Genomic DNA, 10,262 nt, shown 5'->3' with positions numbered 1-10,262 from the left:
TGTTTTTTTTTCTTTTTGTTTTTGGCTTTTGCCTGAGTTGAGTTTGCCAACAGAGAGGAGAAAAAAAACTAAGTCTCAAAGAGGGCAAGTGACATGATAAAATATGGAGCTAGTATTTTTCATCACAAAAGCTTTTAGTTAATCTCAGTAAATGACTTATATGAGCAAAATAAATCTTTGATCAAAAATGCTATCATGATCCTGAATTATTATTTAGAAGCTAAATAATATGACATCTGAGATGTGCTTTAAAATATTTCAGGACAAAGGAGGTGATGGAGATAGATGGAATAAAATTGGAGAAATGTTTGTAATTACAACTGTTGAACTTAGGTTATATATACATGGACATTCATATGCTCCTCTCTTTGCTTTTGTGTATGTTTAAAGTTTTTCATAATACAAAAGTTATTTTCAAATGCCACCATGAATCAAACTCTATAATCAAAGGCAATATTATTTGGGATTTTTTTTAATGTTTGTTCATTTATTTATTTATTTGGCTGCATCGGGTCTTAGTTGCAGCACTCAGAATCTTCGTTGCCGCATGCGGGATTTTTCATTGAGACATGTGGGCTTTTCGTTGCAGTGTGCAGGCTTCCCTCTAGTGTGGTAGGAGGGCTTCAGAGTGCACAGGCTCAGTAGCTGCGGCGTGCGGACTTGGTTGCCCCACGGGATGTGGGATCTTAGCTCCCCAACCAGGGATCGAACCCGTGTCCCCTGCATTGGAAGGCAGATTCTTAACCACTGGACTACTAGGGAAGTCCCAAAGGCAACATTATTTGTTACTGCTTCATAAATATTTGAAAAAAATTGAAATATTTGAAAAAATAAAGCGAGGTTCTTGTACTAATAATGCACATTCATTTCTATCAGGAATTTTTCTCTTCCTTACTGTTTACAATCATCTTACTTTCAAAAACAATAAGTTTTCACATCAAAATGAAATATAACAAGTGAGAGAAATAAAGAGGAAAGAAAATAAAGTAAAATCTAAGAACACCAAGAAAAGTTCTCATCAACCAAACCATCACAGGGTTGGCTGCTGAATGTCATTTAATTTTCAAGCTGCTGAACAAGATCGTAAGAGGAATGACACTGAAAGGCCAGGGCACTAGGAGAACTGTCACTATTGTATCAAAGTAAAATAGCCTTTAGTTTGTAGGCTTTTTCTCAATTTTACAATGTCACAGACCATCCAGCATATCGATGCATTTTAAATCTGGTATTTTCACTCTATCCAAGTTAAAAAAAAATAGATTTGGCGATGTCCAGTGCTTTCTCAATGTAAAAGAAGTAAGAGACTAAGAATCGGGGGGCAGGAAACAAACCAAATATTACTAATTGCATATGAGACACTATCCAGACTCAACACGATAGTCTACTGGAAATGCCTTCTGCAGATGCTAAAACTGTTCTCTTGTAACCATTTTTCTTCAGTCTTTGTAGAAAATCATGGTTTTGCAAGTGCAGCCTCATACAAGTGCAAGGACAACTAGTGCTGACACAGTAAAAGAAATATAAACTCTTCAGAAGTGGCCAAAGAAATTGAAGATAACCAGCCCATTTAAGCCCCTTGATCATCATACTTCCCTCTCAATGTGCATGTGAAAAGAATGTAAAATAACTCAAATAGAAAGCTTCCTCTAAATCTGTTGTGGTCAATCTAAAATAATTATAAAATGCCTGATGTGTCTACTACACATGTTAAAATCTTGAACATTAATAAATCTGAATTAGAGAAAATTAAATAATCAGCAAAATGTTGACCAAGGAGTCCTTGAATTGACAGCTGTGTACACATCCTCCTTATCAATGTCAAGGAAGTTTATGAATCTCTGATGAAACGAAAATGCCCCTGGCATAGCACGGCTGAACAGAGAGAGAGCAGGGAGCCCATATCACCATTCATTATATGAATAATAATTTCAAGACATTTTCATATCTGCATGTTTCCATTTCAAGTTTAAAATTCTGTCTTTAGTTAATCTTTGAGAAATTGGCATAATTTATTTCACCACAACACTTAAACTCATAAAGTGAGGCTTCCTTGCAAAAGCAAGTAAAGCTATTAAACTAGGATGTCAGTTTCTTCTCTGCTTTAGGATTTTAGGGGAGTAAGGTTAGATAGAGATGAACCAGGAATGAACATGATAATTGCAACACAAAACCATAAAATTTTTGAACATTAAGTTAATAAACCCAATCTTAGATAGATTAGATACATGAGAAATGGTGTATTGAATATAACATGCTCTGTGTCCTATGCAATGTTGACCTGAAAAAGGGAAATACGTTTTTTAAAGGGGTCAGTTTACAATGAACTACCTTCCAGTTCTGTGCTGGCACCTGCTGGCTCACCAAGGGCAATTGTTAAATTTTCAGGAATTTTGTGAGTCAATTTTTAAACACCCCTATTATTAAAAATTAAGTTATATTAACTTACAATTAAATCCTATTAATAAGAAATATAATAGTCATCATTCATAAATTATTTTGCTATTGTCTACATTCTTGAGGTTCTTTATGTCTATTTATTTTATGGTGGGAACATCAAAATTGAGTGCTACTGCATATCTCTTCCCAATTCCATGTTCATACCAAGTTAGTAGGTTAAAATAGAACATGATGAGATTATTTACACCACAGAAATCAACAAATACTATGAATCAGTGTTGTTTTTCCTAGAAAGCTGGTTATTAAACATTTATCAACATATCCCTGCATATTGAATTTAGAAGAATAAGATAAACATGATTACACATAAAGAGATTTTTATAAATAAAAGTTAAGGAAAAATGTCTATCCTCTATCACATTACTGTTATAAATTCTTATTTGTTTGACACCTCAATGAAGAGAGAATTATTTCATTTAACCATGTGTCTGTATAGTTCATTTGTTTTCTCTAAGTTGGAATGGTCCTAAATAATATATTATGGACAGAAAAGAATCCGTTATATTTTTAATTGTTTATAAAAATACTCACATAATAGTAAATAGTAAATCATTTCTAAGTATATTTATATCAACAAATTCTTGTCCATGTCTAACATTTAAATTAAAGATGGAATAAAGCTGATTAGCAGATTAAACACAATGTCTTCACAAAAATAAATGGGAATTTGGAAATGCCCATTTCCCAGTTGTTAAAAAAAAAATAAGAGGCTGAATTTGGAAATTCATTGTACAGAAACGAAATCCTACATGATCCATATTTTATACATAAACTCACATACATGAAGGAACTTGAAAATAGTACAACACTGAATAGAAAGAGATATTTGGTATAGAGGAAACTCTACTGGAATTCATACTGAAATAATTTCATGGAATAATAGGAACTTGAGCTGGATTTTTGTAGCAAGAGTAGAAAAACAGAAGGAAAAGAGTAACCATACCACCTGGTAGCACCAATAAACATTAACACTACTATTGCCAAGTGAAGAGCTAGTTTGTAGCTACTCACAATACTCACAAGAGCTATTAGTAGAATAATTCCCTCTTATCCATGGGGATACATTCCAAGACCTCCAGTGGATTCCTGAAACTATGGATAGTACCAAACCCTATATATGTTATGTTTTTTCCTATACATACATACCTACGATAAAGTTTATTTTTTAAATTAGACACAGTAAGAGATTAACAATAACTAATAATAAAATAGAACAATTATAACAACATACTGTAATAAAAGTTATGTGAATATCATCTCTCTCTGTTTCTCAAAAATATCTTATTGTACAAATTTAGTGCCTTCTCCATGTTAACTAAGCACTTATCAAGCACTGTGACCATAACTTTTGCAGTTTGAGGTGTGACAGCAAAATTAGCATGAATTTCTTTTTCCTTCTCCACAATTCCATTGATAAAATTTCATTCTTACTATACATCTTAGCAACCTCAGGATACAATTCTTTTTTCTTTCCTTATTAGGTTGAGAACTTTCTGCTCTTCACTTAAAGGAAGCATATAACGGCTTCTCTTTGGCATATCCAAATTGCCAGCATCACTATTCTTGTGCTTTGGGCCATTATTAAGTAAAAGAAGTATGATTTGAATACAAGCACAGTGATATCAATCTGATAACCAAGATGGCTACTAAATGACTAATGGACAGGATATGCTGGACAAAGGGATGATGTACATCCCAGGTGGAATGGAGCAGCACGGCGTGAGATTTCATCGTACTACTCAGAATGGCGTGCAATTTAAAACTTATGAATTGCTTATTTCTGGAATTTTCCATTTAATATTTTTGAACTGTGGTTGACCACGGGTAACTGAAAAAAATGGATAAGGGGGACTATGGTATTGTTAGAATAGAAATGCTTTCTAACCTAAGAAGAGGCTCTTTTTGGCTGAGGCCTGAAGGAGAAGCCCTGTTTGAGTGGTGTCGATAACTATCTGGTCATGTTAAAAATGTAAGAAACTGACCTTTTTTTTTTTTTTTTTAGATTCCATATATATATGTTAGCATACGATATTTGTTTTTCTCTTTCTGACTTCAAGAAGAACCTAGGGGCAGGACAGGAATAAAGATACATACCTACTAGAGAATGGACTTGAGGATATGGGGAGGGGGAAGGGTAAGCTGGGACGAAGTGAGAGAGTGGCATGGACATATATACACTACTAAATGTAAAATAGCTAGCTAGTGGGAAGCAGCTGCATAGCACAGGGAGATCAGCTCGGTGCTTTGTGACCACCTAGAGGGGGGGTATAGGGAGGGTGGGAGGGAGACGCAAGAGAAAGAGATATGGGGATATATGTATATGTATAGCTGATGCACTTTGTTATAAAGCAGAAACTAACACACCATTGTAAAGCAATTATACTCCAATAAACATGTTAAAAAAATGTAAGAAAGTACACTAGTAAAATGTAACATGGTAATGGAATTTAGTAAAAAGAGGCTGGATAATAAAGAGATATATATTGTGGGAGATCTTAAATATAACTTTAAGATAATATGGAAGACTTAGGAAATGCCTCTGATACCATATCCTCTCTGCCCACCGCACAGGTCACATTCATGTTCAGTGGATAGCTGTTATACATTTTTATGGCTTCCTGTCTCAAGGAGCTACCTGTCTCAGCATGAGTTCTTTCCCTGGTTACAGGTATACATCTGTCCTGATCAAGGAACAGGTCATAAGGGCTAGGTAGTTATACCCTCAACCAATAAGGCAAGGGAATTAGTGATAAATGCCCCCAGTTCCTTGTCCCTCATTGGGGGAGTTTAGGGAATTATTCTAAACAGTTTCTCAGAAGCTACCCAGCTGGGCTGAATTCCAGTTACCCTACTCATGAATACACCATTTATCGTGTCCTCTACCTTCCCTGCTTCACCTCCCCACTCCTTCAACATGCTTCTCAGAATTATTTCAACCCCCCAAACCCTGCCTCCCCTAAAAAATCCTCCTTGCACACAGTTCTTTGTCTTAGAGTCTCCTTTTGGGGAAATCCAAACTATTATGGAGTCCATAATATTCAAGATATTCAAGACTGAAAGTGATATGAGAACAATAAGTAATTTATTTATGGCCAATAAATTTCAAATAAGGGTTTTCATGCTATGTCAATACAATTCTTGGGCTGACTTAGAAGAGAGAAAACTACTTCACATAGGTGAGCCTAGGATCATGAAAACAACTCAATAAGTGTTTTTACGGTATGTGCTACCTGCACTACAGAAAGCACTCGGGGATATCGGGATGAACAAAACTGCCTGTGCCCACAAAGTACATGGTCTGCTTACACGAAAATTCCCAATGGAGACAGTAAACAGAGAAAAATAGGAAATTAGATTCCTCAAAGGTGATCAAAGAATTGTACTTATTACTAGACTCATAGATGTCAAGCTGAATGCTTGCAAAATCCTGACCAGGCCACAGATTGATGTCATTTATTTGGAAGCTGATACTAGCAAATTTGGGGACATTCTTCAGAACTGACAGTAGAAAGGGATTTTCCTCTGGGGATGAACAGCAAATTGGTCTAACTTGACATTATAATCACACCAGGCAATTATCAAATGCATTGTTGCTGGACAGCAGCGATGTCATTGATCTGCTGCCTGGCCAAAATGCTGTCCAGTTCTTCAGTTCAAAGCTCAGGGTTCTTGAGGGCTTTTTATAAATAAGGTCAAAGCTCTTGAAAGCCCTTGGAAATCAACTCAACTATCTACTGATGGAAACTATAGACCTCCGCTTCCCTTCCTATCCCATGATTACACCAGCCTCTTGCCAACCCAAGCTTAGTACACCCCTTTAGGGATTCATAAGCATCCCAAACCTACTTCAGTCTAAAGCTACAAATCTTATCAAAATACAAGGGACTCTAGAATTACTTCCCAATATAGCTGTTTGGATAAGAACAAGTGGAGGGGACTAAAATACAAGGGAACACAGGAGAGCAGCCATAGTCAGAATACCAACAATTGTGTCATTACCCATATCTTGTGTTCTCTCTGTAAAATTAACCAATATCCAATTTCCCTGAACCTGAAGCCACATGATGAACTCTCTGGAGCAAGTTAATTTTTATATTTTAATTATTTTCTATTCTGCTATAAAATCACCATGCAAGTACATTATAGCAAATCTATATGAAAGGAATAGTGGGAATGCTAAATAGACCACTTACAATAAAAGTGAAACATCTTAATTTCTGTAAAAAAGTCATTCTCTTTTAAATTAAATATTAAGAAAAGTAGAAATAACCAGACAGTTTCTGCCTTTGTAGGAGTGGTTTGGGTACCTCAGTGAGAGCCCCAAAGCAATGATGTACACTAGACAACCCCATCCCACAAAGCCTGGCCTCCTACATGTGGAAGAATTTGACCCATCATGTGAAGTTTCATTTCTGAAAATGACACCAGGGCTATTATGTTGGAATAGAATAAAAACTAATAAAATTGTATGCCAAATCTTTAATCAAATCAATAATACAATTCACTGAGTTTCTTTGGAGATCATTTCCTAAAATAAATATCAGAAATTACAGTAAATTTCAAGTAGAAAATGCACATGTGCATTTTTTAAAAAGCTGATTATATCTTGCTGGTCTAGTTCTATGTATAAGCAACTGCCTATGCCTTTGATTTGGATGGTAACTAAAAGGGCCTTGCAACTATAATATCCACTGTGCTGCCTGTTTGCTGTAATAGTCTCAACCTCACTGCTTCATTCCTTTAGGTCTTCTGGATTATTTTTGCCATTATTTTAAATTAAAATACTTATTAACAGGAGAGCATCTTCTTATTATTGGACACCTTAAAGAGCAGCTGATATCTATGGGAATATTACATGAATAAATATTATACAGCAGTGACAGCATCTACAATGAAGCATGAAAAAAACGCTCTTTTTCCAAGTGCCTATTAGGTAAATTATTGCTACTCTCAGAAAGGAGTTCTGATTTAACAGCTCAAATACTTCCTTCATCATTTTAATTCAATTGATACTATTTTCAAAGAAAATTAGATTATCAGCATAGAAGTAGACCTTGAAAGCCACATAGTCTAACTACCTCATTTTACACTTGAAGACGGTGAATCTCAGAGAGGTTGACCTGCCAAAAGCCGAGCAGATATTTATCGGCAACTCTATAACCAGAACTCTGGTCCATGTCAGAAGCTAAAGCCAGTCAGATGTTTCCAGCAAACTGCTCAGAAATAGGGAGGGAAGATGGAATATATGGAACAATTACAGAGCACCACCATTTTTATCACAAGTTCTGAGAATAATTTCCTCCAAGTGTTTTCTGATACAACTGAAATTAGAATGTGAGTAGCTGCCATGCCTTCTTATAGTATACCAAGTAGGATGTGTCATTTTTTATAAATTAAAACATGGCTAGAAAGATAAGCCTGAAATGTTAATAACAGTTATTTCTGGGTTCTGGTTTTACTTTCTTCTTGGCATTGTTCTATGTTTCAAATCCTTTGAAAATAGTCAACAAATGATATGATAAAAACTTACTATGCTCCCCAGATAAGTCCTATTAAATAATTAATTTATACATGTGGTATTTGATAATGGCGAAAAAAGTCATCTTCCCAGATGTCCTATATTTGACGTATTAGTATAATGTCTTCAGACAGTAGTGATTTTTTTAAATTTATTTTTATTGAAGTATAGTTGATTTACAATGTTGTGTTAGTTTCAGGTATACAGCAAAGTGATTCAGTTACATATACATATATATCTATTTTTTTCAGATACTTTTCTCTAATAGATTATTAAAAAATATTGAGTATAGTTCCCTGTGCTATATAGTAGGTCTTTGTTGTTTATCTATTTTATATATATTAGTGTGTATATGTTAACCCCAAACTCCTAAGTTATCCCTTCCCCCCCTTTCCCCTTTGGTAACCATAAATTTGATTTCTATGTCTGTGGGTCTATTTCTGTTTTGTGTATAAGTTCATTTGTATCATTTTTTTTGGTTTCCACATATAAGTGATATCATATGATATCGGTCTTTCACAGTAGTGATCTTAATTTAGTTTATAGAAAATGATTTTATACTTAATTTAGATTATAGAAAATGATTTTATACACAGCATTTGACTTGAAAATAATAGGCTAAAAGCTAGTAGTTTGGGAGGAAATTTACCCACCTGAGCAAGAGGTGGTTATGCCCTTTCTTCTGGATTCACACAGATCTTTGTGAGTCACTTGACCAATCTGAGCACCCACTGCCCCCATGTGAACAATCCCTGCTGCACAGTTTGTTGTGTGGCTACAAGGGATCGTGCCCTAGCACAGTACCTTGCACAATGCTACACACTCAAGGACAGCTAGCTCTTTCTATCATCAGGCTATCATTATTTAAACAGTTTCCAAATGTGAAACTGGAAACTAATAGATGTTAAAGGAAGAATTTCTATTAACAGAAATAGTACTTGGAGTTATAAAGAAAAAGTAAAGATGACGTCTATAGCAATACTTATGGTTTCATATGTCTGTGTACTGATGCACAAAGAATAGAAAATAAACCAGAAATAGGCAAGTGACAGTAGGTAATTACTAATCTCCTAATTATTACCAAAACATAATGGACTGGGGTACATACTTTTTTAAAAGTAGGAATAATATAATAGTGGAGAATAATTATTGTAATAAGAGAATTCTGGAAACAAATTCCATCACCACCAGTTTTTAGCAATTTATTTTCTGGAAAATCAATTTATCTCTCTGATATTTAGTAAAAATGAAAATAATAAGGATGAGGTTTAAAGGCCAAAAAAGGTGGAAATTGGTATAAAGAAAGCAGTTAGTAATATAACTTTTAATTTTTTTCCTTCCTTTGGGAGAAATAGAAAGGGAGAAGAAGCAAAACTGTAAATTTCACTGGTTTGGAAGTCTCAAATCAGGTAATTTGGGGTGAAATAAGGATGAAGACAAAAGGAGAAGGTAACAGAATGGATAATATTGTGGGAATATTCTGCAGACTTAGAAACCAAATAGAACACATACTGAATATATTTCCATAGAACATAAAACTGACCTGAATGCAAGATATAGCTGTGATGGGAAACTTCAAGTCCCAAGCCACCAGCTGGGACCTTAATACTGCTTAATGCCAAGCATCTGATAAATAGTTAATGAATTCAATACTTGACCTGATGAAAATAGCTTTCTACAATGTTAGAATAGTTGAAATATGAATGTGAATTTGTCAAGGGAGCTACTTAAATCAGCCTCATCCAAACATGGCACCTTTACCATCTAAACTGAAAATATGTGAATATGAGTATTATTCCTCTTAATTTTCTCTTAATTTCTCTCTTAGTGGACTTCTCAGAAGAAAGTACATGTCAAATATGCCTATGTATGTATAAAGAAGCAAAACTAAATTTAACCGTGATTTTATAAATAATTGTCAAAGCAGCAATGGGAAGAAAACATAATGGAATTATCCCTAAAAGAGTCTGTCAGAAAACAAAAATGTTACACAAATGATCATTCATTCATGCATGCAATAAAATATACTAACTGGACAGCCACAGGCAAAAGAATGAAACTGGACCACTATCTTATGCTACCCACAGCAATTAATTCAAATTGGATTAAAAACTTTAATGTAAGACCCAAAACCATACAACTCCTAGAGGAAAACATTGATGGTAAACTTCTTGACATAGGTCTTAGGCATGATTTTTTTAATATGACACCAAAAGCAAAAGCAATCAAAGCAAAAATAAACAAGTCAAAATACATCAAACTACAAAGTTTCTGCACTGCAAAGGAA

This window comes from Orcinus orca, chromosome 5, assembly GCF_937001465.1.
Source record: "Orcinus orca chromosome 5, mOrcOrc1.1, whole genome shotgun sequence".
NCBI lineage: Eukaryota > Metazoa > Chordata > Mammalia > Artiodactyla > Delphinidae > Orcinus > Orcinus orca.
This window is presented reverse-complemented; position numbering follows the sequence as displayed.